The sequence below is a fragment of the Lemur catta genome, chromosome 1, assembly GCF_020740605.2.
Source record: "Lemur catta isolate mLemCat1 chromosome 1, mLemCat1.pri, whole genome shotgun sequence".
Lineage (NCBI taxonomy): Eukaryota > Metazoa > Chordata > Mammalia > Primates > Lemuridae > Lemur > Lemur catta.
In genome coordinates, this window is record NC_059128.1 from 212346144 (window position 1) to 212368834 (window position 22691).

At 41.7% G+C, this 22691-nt stretch overlaps 1 long non-coding RNA gene across 1 annotated transcript in view; it reads right to left on the reverse strand.

Annotated features, from left to right (window-relative positions):
- Positions 1-5163: 5163 nt before the first annotated feature.
- LOC123641940 overlaps positions 5164-22691 on the reverse strand; it is a 38029-nt gene continuing 20501 nt past the window's right edge. The window contains exon 3 of the long non-coding RNA XR_006736376.1: positions 5164-5180. This is a non-coding gene — a long non-coding RNA (uncharacterized LOC123641940). The remainder of the gene's footprint in view (positions 5181-22691) is intronic.

The following is a 22691-nucleotide window of genomic DNA, read 5'->3' on the forward strand; positions in this document are numbered from 1 at the left end:
CAAAACAATTAGGTTTTCTGTATCTCCAGCAGAATTGGCCCCAGAAGAGGGTCAGGCTTTGCAAAGACACAGAACATTTTTCCTGCTGGGCTCCTTGGGAAAAGGTCTCAGCATTATGGAGGATGTCTCTTGCTATTCACAGCTTGCCAGTGAGAACAGCCAAGAAGGAGAAGAGGTCACATGGCCAGGCCTGCTGCCAGCACAGAATGTTCTGGGCAGCTGACGGCTGGGCAGGGATGAGGACTGCCCCGTCCCCTGCTGAGGCTTCTCCTGTGAAAGGTGGGCCCAAGGGTTGCCAAAACGTATTCCACAACAGTGTCTAGAAAGGTCTCTATAAAGCAGATTCTGATCCGCCATTAATCAGTCACCTCTTCTGTAAGAAGTATTATGCCAAGCAATTTCAAATGCATTGTTATTTTAAACCTCACAAAAACCTTACTGTCCCCTAATATCACCTTCAGTTTATAGTTGTAGAAACTAAGCTCAATGAAGTGAAATTGCAGTAACTTGCCCAGGGTCACACAGCAACAGAGCCACAGTTAATTTCACTAAATGAGGACAACCTAAGGGCTTGCAAGGTAATTTAGCCTCCCCTCCTTCCCCTGCTCCTTTATGCTATGAACAGGAGCCACAAACAACAGGGATCATGAGTGTGTGCTCCAGTCACTTCTCACAGCTGCTTTCGTAAACACTCTAAGACAGAGTTTTCTGGCCATTTATGTGCATGTCACTGTCTTGACCAGCTTGGAGATCTTGGACATCAGGGCCCTGTGTGATCCAACAGTATGTTTCCCATAGTTCCTTGCACAAAATAGGAATGTGAAAAGCTGTCCCTCTCTCTGGCCAGCCAATGACCCTAGGAGAGGACTGGACCCAACTAAAAGTCAGAAACTGAATTGACGTAGGGCGCAAGCAAGCAGTGGAAGCACTAGGAATTCCAAGCCAGGTGGGAGACAATGGGGAAGGGAAGGAAATTAAAGAAATAAAATGTACAGGACCCACCTAAGTCATTCAGGTCAAAAAGTTTCCAAAAGATTACACAGCCAAAATAAACCCAAGTAGAGTGAATTGGACTTCAGAGCCAACAGTATATAGCTCCACTATGACCTTATCCCTGACCATTCAGTCTGGTGTGGATTGATAAGCATCATTCCTGCACTACAGCTCCAGTCTCACACATGGAAACTATAGCTGAGAGTCTCCATATGTGGTTCTCATTAACACAGCATGAAGCACACAGTAGACATTTAATAAATATTTTCCAAATTAACATTAAAAATTAAATTAATGTTTTTCCAAACTGCTATAAGCCTCACTAAGACAATATTTGTGAAAGAAGCTACTGACTCAGTGCCCACTGCTCTGAAAACCAGAATGCTGATTATATTATTGTTTGGGTGGAGAACCTCCCATATCAGGTATCTCTCTATATGTATCATAATACCTAGAAGAGTACTGTAGGACAATTGAATGGTCCCCATGCTCTACAATGAGAACTATATACACTCCATCATTTTGTAGGATATCCAATCAATCATTCATTCACTCAACAGTTATGGCATTGAAATCATATGGTCACCAAAACAGATATAGTGCCAGCAGTTGTGAAACTTACGATCTAGTAATCAGCTAATCACATAAATAAATGCAAAGTCACAATACAGTAAGTGCTCAGAAGTATATAGTGCTTTAAGAAGCCTGGCCCGGGAGGATCAAAGAAGCAGTGCATGAGTTGGCCAAAGAGGGAAAAAAACAGCAGACACAAGCCCCCCATGGAAGAAGTGTGGCAAGGAAGAGGATGTGTGAGGCCAATGTCACCGCATAGAGCAGGGAGCAAGTCTGTGGGTTAAGATACTGATGGAGGGCAGACCAGTCCAGGTTTGCAGGCTTTGGTAGGAATTCTCGTCTTTATTCTAAGAGCAATGAGAGTCATCTGCTCTGCTAGAGGAAATGAATAACTGGATGATGCTTCAGTTCTCTGTTGATCTAATCTGCGCCTCTGCTCAGGTTGTCACTTTGTTGTCCACCTTCTCTCTATGGGAGATGGGGCAAGGGAAAGTGTTTTAAGCTCTTGGGATGGAAAAAGTTATTTCCTTCTTGGAGTCTGAGCTGCAAATGGTATTGCTCCTTCCAGTGAACCATGACAATGCCACAGTAACAGGGTTTGATAACCCTCTGGCAGTAGAAGCTCAGGGCCTTAGCCTTAGTTACTTCATGTCCAATACACATAAACCAGCACTTTCTCATCTTTTGGATTATGTAGACCACATTTTAACCTGAAAAATATCATAGATCTACTACTTAATACTACTGATACTTTAGAAATTCTAAAGATATGATACCATTTACATTAGCACCAAAAAAGGAAAGAGAAATATTTAGGTATAAGTCTAACAAAACATGTGCATGATCTACATGAGGAAAACTGGAAAGCTCAGATGAAAGAAATCAAAGAAGAGCTAAACAAATTGAGAAATATTCCATGTACATGGATAAGAAAACTCAATATTGTCAATATGTCCGTTCTTCTAAACTTCAGATTTAACACAATCCCAATCAAAATCCCAGAAAGTTACTTTGCATATATCAATAAACTGATTCTAAAGTTTATATGGAAAGACAAAAGACCAAGAATGGTGACTGCAATATTAAAGTAGAACACAATCAGAGGGTTGACACTATCTAAGACTTACTATAAAGGTGTAGTAATCAAGACAATATGGGACTGGCAAAAATAGACAGAAATAAATCAATGGAACAGAGTATAGACCCCCAAAATAAACTGACACAAATATAGGCAACTTATCTTTGACAATAGAGCAAAGACAATGGAGAAAGGATAGTCTTTTTAACAAATAATACTAGAAAAATTGGACATCCACATACAAAAAAGTGAATCTAGACACCTTTTACAGAACACAAAACAAAAAAAAACCCCTCAAAATGGGTTATAGACCAAAATGTAAAACACAAATCTATAAAACTCTTAGAAGATAACATAGGAGAAAATCTAATGACCTTGGTTTTGGGGATGATATTTTAGAAATAATGCCAAAAGTGCAATTCATGGAAGAAAGAAGTGAAAATTAGACTTTATTAAAACTAAAAACTTCTACTCTCTGAACAACACTGTTGAAAGAATAAAAAGAAAAGTCATGGTGGAAGAAAATATTTGCAAAACACATATCTGATGAAGGATTATTATCCAAAATATGAAAAGAACTTTTAAAACTCAACAATGAGAAAACAAACAACCCAATTAAAAAATGGGCATAAGATCTGAACAGAGACCTCATGAAAGAAGATATACAGATGGCAAATAAATATATACAAGATGCAACACATCATATGTAATTAGGGAATTGAAAATTAAAACAACAATGACATATTACCACATATCTATTACAATACAGAAAACCCAAAATACTGACACCACCAAATGCTAATGAGGATGTGGAGCAACGGGAACTCTCATTCTTTGTTACTGAGAGTGCAAAATGAAATAGACACTTTAAAAGAGAATTTGGCAGTTTCTTACAAAATTAAACACACTTTTGAGATCGGAAACTGGCAAGCCCAATTCTTTAAAAACTTGCAAGACCCAAACCAAGGCCTCTGACAAAAACAGGAAAAGAGGATGCAGTAAAGAAACTTGGTTAAGACAAGTAAAAGCCAAGATAGTGACGTAAATGACCACTGCTTACCCTTGTAGCTCACTCTACCCTGCTTATAATGTATTGGCATACTAAAAGAAACTCCTGCCAGTGCCAGGACAGTTTACAATCACCAGAGAAACCCCAGAAGATACCTTATATGGTGTAAAAAGAAGAGGTGCTCTAAATTCCTGGAAATCTCTGCCCTTTTCCCAGAAAACCCATAAATAATCCACCCCTTATTTAGCATATAATCAAGAGGTAGCCATAAATAGAGTTTTCCAGCAATGTATAAATGCAACTCTGCCTATAGAGTGGCCTGCTTGCTGTTTATTTAATAGATGTTGCTTCCATTTCCAACTTAAAACTCATGTTCAAATTCTTTCCTGTACAAGGCCAAGAACCCTCTTGGCCTTCCAGCCAGACTCCAGTTTTGGGATCCACTGTCTGGTGTCACTGTTACCACACAATCCAGCAATCAGATTCCTTGGCATTTACCTAACTAAACTGAAAACCTTTGTCCACACAAAAACCTGTATATGAATGTTTATAACAGCCTTATTTATAACTGCTAAAACTTGGGAGGGACCAAGATGTCCTTCAATGGGAAGATGAATAAACAAACTGTGGTACAGCCATGTAATGGAACATTACTGAGCAACAAAAAGAAATAAGTTATCAATCCATGAAAAACCATGGAGGAAACTTAAATGCATATTGCTAAGTGAAAAAAGCCAACCTGAAAACACTACATACTGCATGATTCTAACTACATGACATTCTGGAAGAGGCAAAACTATGGAGACAGTAAAGAGATCAATGGTTTCGGGGAGAGAGAGAAGGATAAATTGGTAGAACACAAGGGATTCTAGGGCAGTGACGCTATTGTGTATGATGCTGGGACAGCAGATACATATCATCACACATTTGTCAAAACCATAGAATATACAACACAAACAGTAAACCCTAATTTAAACTATAGACTTTAGTTAATAATAATGTTATCAATATTGACTCATCAACTGTAACAAATGTGCCACAATACAAGAAGTTAATAATATGGGAAACTGGGGGGAGGAGGAAGAGAAGGGATGTAGGAGAACTCTGTACTGTCTGCTCAGTTTTTCTGTAAACCTAAAATTGCTCAAAAAAAAGTTAATTTAATTTAATTTTTACTTAATTAAAACATTTTTAATTAAAAACTGTAATGACTAATAAAATACATGGTGACTAAAAGCAACATAGCTTTAGTAGCATGGTTTTAAAAATTATATTTGACTCATCACAGTAGCATTTACATACACTTGAGAAATTCAGCATCTTGAGCACACATTTGGATTCATAAATCTCTTGCAATAACTCCACAGACTCAAAAGAATCCAGAGTTTGGGAATCACTGATGAGGGCTTCATAGGCTTTTGTTGCTTTAATGAATGAAGCACAAGTCCTTAGGAGATGAGAACACCAGCTGCAGGTCAGTGTTCAAATCTCTCTCTCGAAATTCTGGCGTCTGAAGTACCTTTCTCACTGGATAGAAGGGAAGATTAAGTGAGACACTATGTGTAAATGCATCTAACTAAATACCTTGTACATCACAGCTTCTCAGTAAATATTAAGCAAACCTGCATCTGGTGTTGCAAAGGAAATCAATTATCCAGTGCTGGACTGCACTGATTGGCATTCAGTATCTCTTCCACTTCGATCTATGCCTCAGGCCCCACCCCCTTTCTAACACTTTGGAACCTCATTTCTGTTGGGGGCCAAAAGTTTTGTCAGCATGTGACTGGGCATGGAAAAGAGCTCCCAATAGCAGTGGGAACGATCTTGCTGACACCCTACCTCCCCCACTTTCCCATGTGCCCTCAGACCTCATTTTGTTGTGAGCACCTGAAAATTGAGACTCACAGGCAAAACTTTGGTGGGTTCAATACATCTCAGTGTTGAAGAAGAACCTAAAAGCTGTCCTGTCCCTCCGTAGTGATAAAACAGCTGAAAAATTATTTGAAGATACTCCAAAATACAATGTTCTGAGATAATGAAAATATATATCTATTAAGTACAGCAAAACCTTTATTGCGTTTATTCATTCACAGTGTTTATTCATTTAGCTCCAACTGTGTGCAAGGCACAGACAGTGCTGGGTGCTGGGCTGGCTGACTCTGTGTAATAAAAATGTCCTTTTTCATGCTGATCCTTGTAACCTTGAGTACACATGGATCCAACCATTCCCACCTGCTCTACTGCTGGTCCTGGACCCTCTGCTTTCCCTATTTGTTGGAAATATCACTGATCTTACCTTTGTAATGGTGAAAGGCCTGGAAACAGAGTATCATGAGAAAAATTCAAGGAACTGAGGGGTTTTAGTTGGTCATGAGAAAACCCAGGAAGGACATAATCCTTGATTTCACAAATCTGAAGGACCGTTATAGGGAAGGAGGGTTTGATAATTTTTTAGTGTGGAATCAGGAACAAGAATTATAAACCATTTCTGGAAGCTACAGAGAAACTGATACCATCTCAGCCAGAGGAACGATTTTTTGAATAGGGAAACACTTATGGATATAAGATAGACTGCATCGGTATGTAGTGACTTCCCCATTACTGCGGTGTTCAGAGGTCGGATGATCAACAGACAAAGAGTTTGTAAATGAGATTCTTTCAGCAAACCTGGAAACAGGGGCACTGATCTTTATGATTTTACTGCTCACTCTAAATCTGTCTATGCGCATTGGCTGTATCCATTGATTTCGGCATTATGGATCAGTTATTTTTCCACCTCATAGCTGTGTTTACTCATCATTTAGAGTTTGCAAAGTGCTTTAATTTACATGATCCCATTAACTCCTCAGGACATCCTTTTGAGAAAATTAGTTCAATGATTATTATCCCCATTCTATGGTTGAGGGATCTAAAGAAAGAAAAGAGAGCAAATCAGTGATAAAGCCAAGGAAATGATCAGACTATGATGGGGTCTCACTCTTCCCACTGTGGAATCAGAGACCAAGCACATTCATCTTATTTTTAGAATGAAGAGCTAGAAAATATCACAATCCAGACAAGGGAGATATGTTTTCCAAAGGACTAAGAAGCTGTCACTGATGGACAGGATGTTTTCTCTGTAGCTAAGAGAACAGGAAGTAAGGAGTCTTTGAAATCAACAAACTTACTACTAGTGGGTCAGCTTCTGCACTCTGAGCAGCCTCCAGGATAAGATCAGGCTGAACATTGACCAGGTGTGAAGAAGATGAGGCCTTTGCCTTGGGGAAAAAGATAAGTAAAGGGGAGTTTGCAGTCTAGGAATAATGTTGAACTGAGAGAGAAAGTCCCAGAGGGTGCCTTGGGGAAAAAGATAAGGAAAGAGGAGGTTGCAGTCTAGGAATAATGTTGAACTGAGAAAGTCCCAGAGGGTGACCAGAAAATCAAGAACCACTTGTTTCTTTCTGTGCCAATGTTTTGCATCTAGAAATGCAGTCCAGCGACCCCCATAGAGAGTACAGATTGAGCAAACAGAGAACTCCTAAAGGCTGATGAAGGGATTAATTCTTCTGTAATAATCATGTTGTATTCTTCTCCAAGGTCTTTCATCTGTAGATCTCAGAAGGTTTTGCAAACATTAATTAAATGTTACAACATTCCTTTGAACTAAATATTATTACATCCATTTTTCAGATGAGAAAGCTGAGAGTCTAAGAGTCTTGCCTAAGGGCTACCCCACAAGATTCTTAGAGGCGTATCATCTCAAACCTGAACTGTGCAGAGCTCTGGGCCTCACAAGAAGGAAAAAACTAAGACAATCTTAAAGTGCTATCCCCAGGCTCTGAGAAAGAGAGATTGCTGAGGAGCATTACTTGCACTGGTCCACAAGGTCTAGAAGAACTCAGCAGGGCTTTTGTCTTGTCAAAGGGACCAGGCCCAAGAATCATAAGACCCAGAGATTAGACTTCATGAATCATTCCTAAGCCCCCTAGTAAGATGCCATCTCTCCTCTTCCAAGCTGTCAAACACCATTGTTATAATTTCTTTTATAGTCTACCTTGGATTATAATTATTTATGCTGGTATCTCGTTTTTCTCACAAGATTTACACTGTCCGTTTTCAGACAAGACTTACACTGTCGATTATGCTTGGTATATAGTATGAGGTCATAAGTAAATATGTTTTGAATTTGAAGTTGGTGGGAAAAAGAGCAGTACACAACTTCTAAAAGGTGGAAAGACCAAAGTTGATAACCTTTTTGTCCTCCCCGAAACAATAATAAGGCCTGCCTAAAGTCCATATTTGCAGGTCAATAAAGGTACTTCTGGGTTTTCGTCCCTGCAAAAATCTCTATTTTTACTCCAAATACTGATGTTCGGTTGGGATGTTCAAGCCTGGCCATAAGTTAGTGAAGCAGTTTCATGGAAAGCCACATGGGTGATAAGTATATATGGTAATAATAGATCTTTATATGAGTACCATATTTTACAAGTTTACAAAGCATTTTTATGAGCACTTGCAAATTTGATTCTATAAAGACACCATTATGTGGACAATAGAGATGTCATTATCTTAATTCATTGATGAGTTTCATCAAGGTTAAGTGACCTGTCCTGGGTCACACAACTACTAAATAACAGAACTAAGGCAGAAACCAAGAAACCTGGAGGAAGAGAAGAATGACCACTCTCTGTTTTCTACAGCCTCCTTTCTCTTCCCAGCCTTCCAAAACTGGGATATTCCTGTGCTTTCTTTTTTGCCCAGATTTGTTGCTTGCAATCTATGCACCAGTAGTGACCCCAGCAGGGTCCACACTAAAGCTCTTTTGGTCCTACTAAGCCCTCATCACCCTGTGGGCAGTACCTCTCCAGCTGGAAACACAGAGCTTACCTGAATCTTATTTGACTTTAAAGGAAAAGTTGAGCAGCAGGTGCAATTTTGCTCATTTAGAAACTGACTTTAGGAGAGACCAAAAAGAAGAAGGTCCCCATAAGAGATTTTGTTAGAAAATTTATTTGAATATCTTGGTGCAGTTGTCCAAATTCAAGGTGGACACATGGGAGAATTTGATTCCAGCCCCAGTGCCCCCAACCAACTGTGGGCCTTTGCTTTCATTCCATTGGTATTTAATGAGCATCTACTACATGATCAATACTGTGCTAGGTGCTAAGGACATAGAAATGAATAAGATTTGTTTCTTACTCTCAAAGAGCTAATAGTATATTAGACAAGATAAAGAAGCAAGCAGTTAACAGTGTGACGATGTAGTGCATGATTTATGGAGGTATAATGCTGCAGTGGGAGCCAGCGGTAGGTATCTAGTCTGAGACGTCTTCCCGGAGCCCAAGACCACCCCAGGATCAGGGCCCTTCTGAGCACAGGGCCCTGTTCTACTGCATGGTTCACACACCAGTGACACTGGCCCTGCCTAGGCATTCTCTGTGTTGCATAGTTTTTCTCTAGAAGGGAGTACAAATGCGAGTGGGCACCACAAAGTGGTGCAGAAATTGAGACACTCAGAGAGTTCACAGTGAGCTGAAGCTACCAGACAGGAGAAGCAATGAGACAGGAGAAAAGCTGAGCAAGGGAGTGAGCCGCCGCTGCAGAAAGAAGTCCTGGGATGAAGACAAGCTGAAGCTGCGCAGTGCCAGAGTGACCTGAGGAGCAGCAGTGGGCTTCCACATGGGGGGACGAGGGGACAGAATGGGGCGACTGTTTTCAAAATGGCAGCAAAATGTTCCCAGCAGCCTGAGGCCCAGCTTCACAGCCAGAGGCTTTCCTCACTCTTCGTTTCTCCATTAACATTCAACTCCCATAGCCTGAGGAAACAGCATCTCTCTGACTCTTGCAAACTGGATAAAATTAATCCAAATATATAAAGATGCTTCTAAATAGTTATAAAACATCACACTTCATGCAAGAGAAACTTTTAGCCAAAAGACTCCACTAGCAGCAAAAACAAAGACAAAATTAGTCATGCAGGTGGGTGAGGATGTGGGCATGGGCTACACTCTTGAGAGTGCTGTCTGCACTTTGCAGTGACACCCCCAAAAGCAGCATCATTGCACCCCCCCCCCCAGCCTCTGCCTACTTTTCAGACATTGCCTCTCCTAAAACAGGAAGCCTTGGTTACTTAATAATTGCATGGCAATAATTCAGAAGCTACACAACCCCATTCTCTGTTATTCCACAATGAGCTTTCCATGCTAAACCTTTGGGCCAATCAGCTTTCTAGTTCTCAATTCAGTAGAATGCCATCAATAATTAGAGATTAAACATCAGCAGTCTTTTTCCCTCTAATAACACTAATATTCCAGTTATCCGTAGGATAATTAACCTTCTTAACCCTAGGAAGCTTTCTTTGACACAATAGACAATTATCTCTGCTTAGTCACCTTTTTTAACTTCTAGTATTAATGTTAAGTTAGTCCTCCTGTACAGGACAGCGATAGCTGCTCCCTGTGACACTCTGTCAACCGCAAATTTCATATGACAGTCATTATCGTCCCCAGCATGCTTTCAGGAAGTTGCTTTCTTCTTGCTACTTGGCAGTCAAATATGAGTGAGAGAACTGCCAGGAAGCAAACTGCTAAGAAGCCTCTAAGGCAGATCAGATTTTCCTATCCAGTGTCCTGGTGAGGAGAGAAGGCAAATGACCTGGCCGAGGTCTTGGAGCAAGGTGAACACCCTCTCTTTCCTCTAGTATCTGGCCCACCCAACCACATTCTGAAACACAACATTACTTTGCTCGTTAATTGCCTCTACAACATTTGCTGAGTGCCCAAGATGTGCTGGTCCTCTGCTAAACGCCATCCGTCCAAACACGAGGAAGAGGAAAGCCAGTTCACCAATCAGGGCCTGATTCTCCTACGTGTGCTGCTAAAAGTGATTCTTTTGTCCATTCGTTCAGGAAATATCTAGCAGAGATTTATGTAGAGCCCTTTAAAACCTGCTTAACTCTCCCTTTTTCTACAAGCACCCCTCCAACCCACTCCCCAGGGGTATTCAGCTCTCCTTCAACAAAGAGCCTGTGTTGCCTTTTAAACTTCTGCCTTTCATTAGAGCTACTTGTGTGCTATAAAAAACATTTCTTACCCAACTTTGTATCGCCTGCAACAGTGCATGGTGCAAAGTAGATTCTTAATCAGGGTTTGTTGAATTAAATATATATCCATGATGTATGAGGCACGTAATAGAGGAGAGGTGGAATGACAATTATTAACTATGGTCATGGCTGTTACAGTGATGAGAATTACTGCAACAACAATAGCAAAAGTGATGTTTCCTAAGAGCTCTCCATGTCTGTGCATCAGCAAGAATGCAGGTAGTTGTGGTCCTTGTTCTCCTGGCTCTTCTAAGCAGAGTCATGTCCATCCTTTCATGTTTGGACAATCTTGCAAAGAGCTGTCACATCTATTCCATTATTTAAGCTCCTCAGCAAGCCAGTAAGAAAGGCACAGAAAGGATGCTTATTCAATTTTACCGTGGCCAACAGGGGAAGTGACTGCTCCAGATTCAAGAGTTAATGAGTAATAGAGCCTGTGTCAAACTCTCTATTCTTAGTTTGGGGCTCTTGGCATTGAACATACTAACACACAGTTATAAATCATAATAATTATAGAAACCCAAAATCGACAGAGCTGCAATTAAAGATGGCCTTGTTTTTACCTTCAAAAAATATTTTTGGTAACTTCCAAAACGTAGTTGATTTGTATAAATCTAAACTGGGCTATGCATTTGTTAATAGTCCTTAATAAACAGACTCAGTTGTACCATCATGCAAAGAACACAGGTGAGAAGGGTTTACCGAGGTTCATTTGCATTCAGTTATCAAAATAAAATATGAAAAGCACCTCACATGAGAAATCAGAACTTTTCAACACTGATATTTCACAGTTCAGTGATCCTTAATAATTCTAGAGAAACCAGTGCCCTTCCATATCTGTAACTGTTCTTTGCACACACTTATTAGTCAGAGAGAATGCTGATGGACAAATAAAAGCAAATTGCTACTGACATGCTATATTGGTTCAGGTTTATGATTTAACAGCTTGAGGACAATTTGTGGCTAAGTTTCTCATATTTGTCATGTCATGGCTGCAATCTATTTCAGTTTAGAGGAACTTTTTTGGTCAGTTTTACACTATGCAAAAAACAAAAACTGGCCATGCAAATAGAGATAAGCTACTACATTTTAAATAAAATTAGAAAATAACATTTATATCTTCTTAGAACCTGAAACCAGGTATATACTGGAGCAATCTTCTAATCACCACTTAATTATTTTTTTCCACTAGAATATGTTGAGATTGAGGTGCCTGCACCACTATCTATGTGTTTTGGTCCCATTTCCCTCTCATTTCCTATCCAGTTTAGAGGGATAAACTGGAGGAAAGTGGGAAAATAGGAATTGATAAGATAATTGTGGACTAGAATAAATTTCCCTATCATATATCTGTTAGATGTAGAATAATCTCCTTACCTAAAATGTCTCTATTCCAAATGTTCTCTCAGTGTAGGAAGCTTAAAAAGTGGGATACTCCTGGCTTCTCTGCACCCCTACCTGGGCCACTTGGAAGTGGGCCCATGGCCTGTGCACCTTCCTGTTTTCTGCCCTGTCCTCTCCTGAGCCAGCCTGCCCTCAGAGAATCTGCGTTCTCAGTTGTCCTTGATCCAGTGTAAACTAAGCAATCAGGTCCTTGAACATATGGGAGGCTTTTATCGGTCCAGCACTGCTGGTGACAGGTTGGGTAAGTCAAGGAAATCCTCTTGAGTTCAATATCAGGAAGCTCACTTGCCCAGGGATGTAAACCACCCTCGCCAGGAAGGTTAAGTGACACAACCATGGGACACAGAAGGTGGGGCAGCCACTTCTTCATCGGGCCCAAGGATCCACCAGCACCTAACATTGGCAACCCTGAGGTGTAGTAGGCACTCTCTGTACCTTTAGTGAATTAAAGGAAACGTCAGGACAAGAACCTCAGATGTCTCCGTTTCTGGCTGCTTAGCCCACTGCTGCCATGGCTACCAAGAAGCACAGTTCCGTGTGCTGCATACCATGTGCAGACCCTTGGCACCTTCCACACAGAAGGTTCCTGGCCCGCCCACCCTCCAGTGGAAGCCAGTACAGCTGGCAATGGAGCTGTCTCTCACACAAGGTTTCTTCCCCCATCTGAGGATCTCGCATTTACCACAAGCTTTCCCCTTCCCCTTTCTTTCACCACGTACCACACCGCTGAGGTAACGCCCCTCAAGCAATTTCTCTTTCTCGTGTAGAAACACATCCTCTCTGGTCCTCTTCCTCCTCGTCTCTTCTCCAGATCTTTTCCATTTACCATAGGGGGAAGCCTCTCCTCTTCCTTCCTTCTCCCTCACTGATGCTGTCATGAGCCCCAAACCACTTTCTCAGACTGACAACCCTAGGAGTAGTGCAAATGATACCTCAAGTGAAAGGTGAAGGAAGATTTTCACTTTGTGGTGAAATTGGACATTACAAAGAACCAGGTTCACCAGCCTGTCAAAGTCCTTGAAAATGCCCACATGTCACTCTGAGAAATTCTGCGAAAGCCTCAATCGATATCCTCACATTCTGTTTTTCTTGTACCAATATGCCAGGTAAAAACTCAAACAAAAATACCACCCTATATTTTAAATCACTACAGTATGTTTTACTATTTTTAACACAAACATACCATTCTTCAATTATATGATGGGGACCAGAAACCTTAGAGAGATGGGCTGAGGCTCCAGTTGCTATTTAAAGCATTATCTAACAAGCATACCCTGAGCCCCAAACCAACTCAAAAACCCCTGGACCCAACGCACAGGTAACTTGCTTTGTGATCCTTAGAGAATTCCTCAAGATGCTCAGTAGCTGGAGTTGAAAAATGGAAACATGCAGATTAATTATTTGGAACAATGTACCTCTTCTCAAAAAATGGTCATTTATTGAATTTGATCAAACAATTTTTATAAGGCGGAGTACTCATCCTCAAGGATTATAGTTTCACTTCAGGCACAGAGTTTCACCCTGATCCTAGGTATTCTCAGCCTTCCTCTTGGACCCTGGAGCCTGCTTATACCTGCCAGGCTCTCTGCATGCTTGTTCTCCCAGCTCTGTGGTCTGAGGAGTGGAACAGTACAGCTGCACCCTTGGGTATTGTGCACAGTGAGTCCCTTTATTGTTACACCTGTCATGCAACATGCAACAGGGCTAGGGACACAGTATGGGCTACAGAACAAAATTTTTTAGGAAAACTTACAAAGTGAAGGTCAGCAGGAGAAGGCCTATGGACCAATCTCTTTCTTTTCCATGGAGAGGCACACAAGAGCCAGGCCAGCCTATAGATTTGCCATGAGTATATGTTCCCTTTTTAAGAGTCACCCATAAGAGCATACTTATGTCAGGGAACAGTTGATTGCATGAGTGCCAAGCTGTCTGGCTTTCATATGCAAGTGGGCTTAGATGTTTACAGGAGTTACTTGGGAAAGCCAAGTATCTGATACCTGCAAACCTTGTGGATCATAGGAAGTTGGGTTCAGGAAGAGATCATCCTATCTGGGAAAGGAAGCCTCCTGCCAGGTCCCATTAGAAGCTGAATTTGGTGCAGCTCCTCCTGCTGGGAAGGGCGGGGGTAGAGGGGTGGTGGTGGTGGTGGTGGTTGGTCCCAAAGAGGCAATTGTCCAGGAAACCAAGAATGAGTTCCCAGAGACATATTTAGGCAATCATGCTTATTGCACCAGAGAAGGACACTGAAACTAGTCAAAAATGTGTCTGCAAATCAATCTAATTGTTTACTAGGTCCTGTGACTTCTCCTTTTTCAAAGTCACCTTTGAAAGTCACTGCATCTGTCCTTTCCTCTCCGTCTTCCTGGCCACTGCCCTCCCTCATGTGCTCATTATCTCTTGCTTGGCCTGCTGCACCCTCTCCTAACTGCTCTTCCTGCCTCTAACCTCCCCTAAAGCAACCTGTCTTGTGCACCATAGCAAGCCTGACACTTCTGAACTACAACCCTGACCCTGTTCCTTGTATCAGTCAGGATAGGTTAGGCTATGCTGCAGGAACAGACAACCCCAACATTACAGCAGCTTAAAACAGCTAGCGTTATGTTTTACTGTCACTGTACAGTCATTGTCTGGCATCTGGGGATTCAGCTCCCTGTCATTACTGTCCTCATTATGAGATACAGGCTGATGGACCAGCCCCTATTGGAAACATTGCTGAGGATTTGGAAGAGACAAAAGAGAGCTCTAGAGGGTCTCACACTGAGAATCAAATGTTTGCCTGGAAGTGGCAGATGCCACTTCTGCTCACAGTTCATTGGTCAGAACTGGTTCATGGCCCCACTCACAGGTGGCCAGGAAATACAATCCTGTCAGGTGTCCAGAAGATGGAGACCCAGAAATATTCAGTGAACAGCATTAATGACTATTATATTACCCCATTGCTTAAAAAGCAAGCAAAATAACCAAAAAACCTGATAACTTCCCATGTGTTCCAAGATAAAGCCAAAATTCAAATGCCGTGTCTTCCATGAAACCACCTGTGATTCTCCTAGCCAGAAACAACCTCTTCTCTACTCCATAACTTTATAATGACCCAATCTGTGCTCTTCATGGCACTTAACACAATTCGTCTTCTTTTAAAATGAATAAGATTTATAATTTAGTCATCAGGCTAAATAAAAGGGACTTAAGAGATCATCTCTAGTTCTTAAATCTTCCATCTACCACTGTCAAGTCTTCCGTAATCTGTTTGACAATCCACAGTTTGGGGAAAGTCACTACCTCTCAGGTAGCCCATTCTACCCTTTCAAACTTCAACATCTCTGATTATTTAAAAAGGAACAATAACACATTTTAAATCCTTCATCATATGAAACTAGTACCTACATGCCTCTTTTCCAAACAAGGAAACCAAGATACCATAAATAGAATAAGAAACTTTATCTTAAGTAGCACAGAAATTAGCAAAGAAAAGCTCTGGTTTAATTTATCTTGCTGTGTTGCTCAGAAGCTTCTCAGCTTTTGCGCAGTGATGTGGATAATCACTTAAGAGACCGAGAGGGATGGAAAGACACCAAGGCAACCACCCTGCCTTGTTTACCAGAGAACTCAAGGGTGCCTTTCACACAGCTGTGCTGAGTGGAAGTGTTTAGACAGAGGCTGTGTGGTCCTCGACAGATGTGTTGGTGCCGTGACTCACTGTCAGGCTGTCAACCTGAACTGCTGGGAACACCACACAATGTGCTCTGGGTGGGCCCTGAGCACAGCAGTGGAGGAGACCTGCAGAAGACTGTCCCTTGTTACCGAGCAAACAGGAGAACAAAATCCTACCAAGCACGTTACCGCGTAGCTTTACTGACTTCTGACAGCAAATAACACCGCCTCTGTCCAGAAACATCCTTAGAGTTTTCTGGTTCCTTCTTTAATTGTCCTGCAGACCAACACAGCTTTTGAAAAGAACACAGACTTTAGAATCATTGCCACTTACTCACTGTGTGACCCTGGACAAGTCACTTCAATTTCATGAGTCTCACCTATAAAATACGGCAAATAATACTTTCTCAGACTGTACGAAGGATCAGGTGGTAAGCAAAGAATGCCCTGCTATGACCTGGCTCAGTGAATTGTAGCTCCTCCTACGATTTATTTCCTTCTTTCAGCCCGGAGCAACCCAGCCCTTGACCACGACCTTGCACACCGGAGGCCCCAGAGCACAGGGGCTCTTCTGCAGGCGTTCTCTTCTCCACTGGGGGAGGAGGCCGTGGGTCCAGGGAACATACCCATCCAGAGTCATGCTCCACTTCTAGACCACTCTCCCTGAACCCAGGAGTCCAGAATTCCCTGCCACATGACCATGAGCCCACTGGTTTCTCCAGGTCTGTCCTGCAGAGGGAAAAACGTAATGCTAGTATGTGCACCTCTAGGCTGAGGGGCGGCTGTGCCCAGAGTGTAGGGGTGGGCTAGAGCAGGGATTGGGCTGTGGGTGGATCTTAGTAGTGAGGCTGGAGCCCACATGCATGCACGTGAGGTCCTTATGATGCAGAAGCAATCCTGGCTGGGGAAAGAAGGGGGTGAGCTACAAGCCAGGGCCTCATTTTATACACTCGCCCAGGCCTTCACAATTATTAGGGGCAGAATTTGTTCCTTCTCTTCCTTATTTCTAATCCTAACCTAATCTAATGTAATACCTGATTCTGAAGCTTCAGAACTTCTTTCCTTTCTATGGTTGAATAATATTCCATTGTAGGTATATACTACAATTTGTTTATCCATTCATTTGTTGATGGACATTGGTTTTTTTCCATCTTTTGACTGTAAATAATGCCACTGTGAACATTGATGTACAGTTATCACTTTGAGTCCCTGTTTTCAGATTTCTGAGGAAGACATCCAGGAGAGGAATTACTGGGTTATATGATAACTCTATGTTTTAACTTTTTGAGGAACCACAAAACTGTTTTCTGCATGGCTGAACAATTTTACATTCCCACCAGCAATATATGAGATTCCATTTTCTCCACATCCTCGCCAATACCTGTTATTTTCTAGTTTTGTTTGTTTGTTTTGTTTTGCTTTGTTTATTATAGCCGTTCTAGTGAGTGGGAAGCGGCACCACATTGTGGTTTTGATTTGCATTTCTCTAGTGACTGATGACGTTGAGCATTTTTTCACGTTTGTTGGCCATTTGTAGATCTCCCTTGGAGCGACGTCAAGGATGACCTTTAATGAGGTCATTGACATCCTGGGAAAAATGAAAGGGAAGGAATGCCAAGACTAGCTTGAAACTACCACTAACATCCAGGCTACTTCCATCCCACGTCTTGTCCTTGACCTGCTTCCTTGAGGCCGGGGTGGCAAGCTCCATACTAGGAGAATCACTCCAGGCATCTCCATGATTTACAGCTCACTATACAGCACTCAACACATGCAACCCCCTGCACACTCCTCCCTCCCTCTATACCCACACCCACATAAACACACCCCATTCTCATTTTCAGCCCCGGGATTCATAGAAACTGTGACCTGGATTCCCCTAATGCAACAGCCCAAACTCTCCATGTGTAGTCTGCTCCAGGGCCCCAAGAAAACTACTACACAGCAGTTTATACTGCATACTCCCCAAACGTTGGAATACCCAAGGTTAAGGAAGAAAGCCACACTCCACCCCATTCAGGTGGGCACTCCAGGCTCAACTCTGCTCTTTTCAATGTCTCCAAACACCACTTCTAGTACTGAGAAAGGAGCTATAGAGAGAAAATGATCAATGCACCTCCTCTATCCATTTATCATATGGGAAACTGAAGCTCAGAGGGTGACACACTCACCCAAGGGCACGGCCCAGTAGGGGTGTAAAGCGTGGGTTTTCAACTTCCCAGACTTCACTCTCATAGCACAATATGACAAAACAAATGTTTAGACACACTTATGTTTAGACCACCAATTCAGGCTATGATTTGAGTCTAGATCAGTTTATTCTATGCCTTGATTTTCTCATACAAAGTGAGGTGGACAATAACTGCTCTTCCTTTCCCCTAGGAGAACGAATGAAATTACATACACACACACACACACACATATTTGCTTAGACCTCACGGGAAGGCAGTAGCTATATAAATATATGTGTATGTTTGTACTTACACTTTTTTTCTTCATGACCTAGTTGAGGTGGAGAACCATTTTGGGACTAGGTGAAAACGGCACATACTAATTCTACCTGTTCCTTCCTGCTTGGTCTAGTCAAATATTCCCAGGTAAAATGAGTGCCTTTAACTCTAAAAACGGAAGCAGATTCTGATGCCAGGTGCATTGAAACCCCCCAAGGCCTGAGCCCAAGGCTCTGGGTCTGCCTTTGGGACTTACGTTGTGAAAGTGGCATGGGGGGGGGGTGGGGAAAGGGACATGGTGGCCTCCTAAGTTCTCCAGACTATCACTTAGAGACAGGGTTCAAGAACAGGCAGGCCACTCCACAGCTGATAGGAGACCTTGAATAAGTTACTCTCTTGCTCTGGGCCTCAGTTTTTCCCATCAGAAAAACGAAGGCATTGGGCTGGACTACCAAATTTCAATCTTTTTTAACATCAAAAATCATTCTTAAAAATAAAATGCCATGCTGATCCCCCATGTATAAAAGCAGACAAAAATGGAACGGCTCTGACTAAAGGTTCCCTCCCCCTCCCCACCTGGAACTACTTGCTCAGCCTCCAGCGCACTGGAGTGAAACTCTCCTAATTAAAATATTCTGTGATTCTATATCATGAGATTAACCAGTTGGATCTAGGAACAAAGCAAGAGGCTGAGTAGGGAAACAGGATGGCAGGGCCTTGTGGGGATGGAAAAGGGATGGGTGAGGACGAAGTGGGAAAAGGAGCGGCCTGACAGCTCTCAGACAGCAGCCCCATCTTTCACCTCAAAATCCCAAAGAGGAAATTGAGGCCAGACTGTCAAGATACAAACTTTGTAGCTTTCTGACCCAGGAAGTTTTGAAAATCATAATAAGGAAATGATTATAGAGTGCTTTGAGCTCCTCAGAGACAAGCAGTATTTAAAATACAAGGTGTTATTACCTCCACAGAGCTCTCTTTTGATTACCACTGTGCTTGAAAATGTGGGCAGACCACTTTTACTTTCAAAATTCAGGTGTTTAAAAAATATTCACATGTGCAGTACCTTAACTCAATCCTTATAAGCTCATTCTCAGCTTCCTTGTTCTGGGAGAATTTAAATGTTCAAAGAGATACTATACTAGCTTTATCAGCTAAATTGGCAGTGCCCCCATTAAAGACATCTATCCCCTCCAGCTAACTCTCTCTGCCCATTATTTGAAGGACTGTAAAATTAATAGCGAAACCAATATTGTATTTGGAATTTTAAATGCAAGTACCAAATATCATTCAACAGATGTACTAGGTAAAAACTTATCTCTAAAACACCCTGAATAAATCAGAGTACCCCTGAGCTAGTTGGTTCCTTAATACAGGATCTGTTGCTGAATCTCGGAAATCAACCAAAAAAAATTCAGTGTGTTTTTTCATCACTGAGTTGCTTGAGCACTCAGTTTGTCTTGGAAGAGCACAGGACTTGAAGTCATAAGATGTAGTTCAAGTCCTAATCGGACTGGTTGACCTTGGGGAATCATTTCACTTCTTCAGGGCTACATTTTCTTCTCTGTCATCTCCCTGGTCTACCTTTTTCACAGGGCTGCTCTAAGGATCAAATTCAAGTGATGGGCTGGGTGCAGTTGCTCACACCTATAGCCCCAGCATTTTGGAAGGCCCAAGATGGGAGGATCATTTGAGGCCAGGCATTTGAGACCAGCCTGGGCAACATAGCGAGACCCTGTTTCTACCAAAAAAAAACACCAAGTGATACAGAAAGTCCTGTACGACCTTGCATGAATGAAGGCTAAGAGCACAGTCTCTGAACGGGATCACACAGACCATGGTTCAAATCTCAGTACTGCTACTTACTAGCTATGTGACCTTAAACAAGTTGCTTATTTGCTCTGAAGCTTAGGTTTCTCATCAGAGAAATGAGGTTATTAATAGTATTTGTCTCATAGCATTGTTTTGAAAATTTAAAGCACAGAGCCTGGCCCATAGTCAAGGCTCAACTGGTATTGGCGTTTATTAAAAAGCTGTAACACTCCATGTGCCCAAGGGGTTATTGTTGTTTCTTCATAGTTCTGCTTTCAGAGCACGACAGAACTAAAGGTAACCATACATCTGTTGTCTCTGAATGGCCCAGGTACTCTCACTAGAACGAAAAGACAAAGGAAATACACTGTGGCCCAGAATGGGCTCCAGAGAAATCCAAAATGAGCTGTGGTCTAAAAACGACTTCTCTCCAAGCCTATTTTTAACTGGCTGTGAACTTCTCTAATACGCAAAGAGTGATGCTGGGCTCCCTGAATAGCTCCGCTGACGAGCTGCTGCCTGCTTCTGCTACTATGTGAATTTATGGAGTTCTGGTCTCACACTTCATTAAAGAAATATACGATGGTGCTGAGACAGGGGGCCAGACACCTATAACTCGTGTCCCAATCTCCCAGTTATAAATCCTAGTGCCTCATTCACTGAGTGAAGAGGAGTAACTGAAGAGATATTATCACTTGCTCCTTTGTCGTGGGCTCTCCATTTTAAATTGTTTGCAACAGACAACTTTATTAAGAGATCACCAAACAAAAGATCTGGCCAAAAACACACTCCCAAATCTGTTAGAAATGCTTTTAGTTGCAAGTAACAGAAAACTGAACTACAGTGGCTTAAACAAATGGAAGTTGATTTTTTTTCACTTAAAATATTCAGAGATAAATGATTGCTGGTGCTAGTTTAGAAGCTCAATAGAGTCACGACAACTCTATCAAGTTGGTAGTCACTGCACTTTCCCCTCATGTTTGCATTCTGCTGCAGCAGCTCCAGTCATCATACACACGTCATCTAGTAAAAAGAAAGAAGAAAGGGAAACAGTAGCACCCATGTCAGGGAATCAAAGTATTTCTGAGGATCCCTGCAGCAGTTTTACGCTTTTACCTCGCTGACTAGAATTGGGTCAAATGGCCACCCTTGTTTTGAAAGCAATTAGGAATAAAAAGATTGGAAACGAACATTGACCATACAGTAGACCCCATAAAAGTCTACTGTACTGAAGGAACAAAAGTGAATGATTAAATAATGACTACAGAAACCGATGAATGAATGTTCGACACAGAGACCTACTGTTTGACTCAGCTCACCTGTTATTTTTTTCCTGCTCCTCTATCCAGGTGTCATACATCCCCATCCCCGTGACAGCCCATCAGCATAGTCCCATAGCATTCATCTCCTATACTTGACTTCCTACTCTCTTGTCTATCTTCCTAACTAGGCAGCAAAGTGTGTGTCTTATTCATCACTGTATTCTCTATGCCTAGCACAGTGCCTGGAATATACCAGTTAATCTATAAATAATTGTTGCTTTATTTGTTGATAGGCTTTCAAGAAAAATTCCAGAAAATGTAAATGACTTATTGCCCAGTACATGCATATGTAAAGCCTTTCAATTCCTCTTTTGAGTTGGTCTATCTAAAAAAATTAGAATCAAAGTTATTTAGATGACATAACCAATTCAATTTGAGAGTATATTATTGTGATTTCTCTAATTTAAATCAAAGAATACATACAAATCATTTTTATTTTGTTAACTCTAAAGTATTACAGATTAATTTCAGCATATTAAATCTGTTCCTGATTCTGAAAGTCTTTGACATACACAAGGAGCAAAGTATCAAGACCAGAGAATTATGTTTAAAAAATCATAAGAGAAACACTATGTGTTGGGTGTTGGAGGAAGTAGGGTACTCAGTGACAGGGTAAGGGGTCTCTAAACTGGCTGTTGACTGACTTTTCTGTTTGCCTTGGAATGGCCCTGACTTCCTCTCTCCAATTCCTATTGACTCCACATTCAACCCCCAGTTTAGTGTCTCCATTGTGTCAGGCCATGGAAAGTAAGTAAGGTTTTGATGTACACATACACAATAGAAATGGCATGAGAAAAGTCATGACAACAGGAAGACCTAGAATCAGAATCATTATCTGGGATTAGAATACATGAGATTAGAGGGGGTGTGAAGGGAGAAAGAATGCTGGGAAATCAGGGAAATAATTTAAAAGGGCATTAAACTTGGGGCTAAAGTGTTTGGACTTCATTACTTGAGCAATGGGAAGCCATTTTTATGTGGAGAATCACATAAACCAAGCTGTCATTTTATAAACTTCCCTCTAGTAAATGTCATGAATGTAGAATGGAGAGATGAGGATTGAAAGATAGAGATCAGTTTAAAGGATTTGCAGTAACCTATGTAAGAGATGAAGCACATCTGAACCATGGTAGTGGGAGCACACTTGTGGCTAAGGAGTCTGATAAAAGGCACATTGTGATGTGAATATCAGATATGCAACTGGTCACTCTACCATGCAAGCAAACCAGACCAGCTGAAGTGCTGTCGGGGGCTGGGGACAGCAGCCTTAGTCATCTGTCCATGAAAAGGGGAGATATTTGTTGTCAATCTGACATGGTCT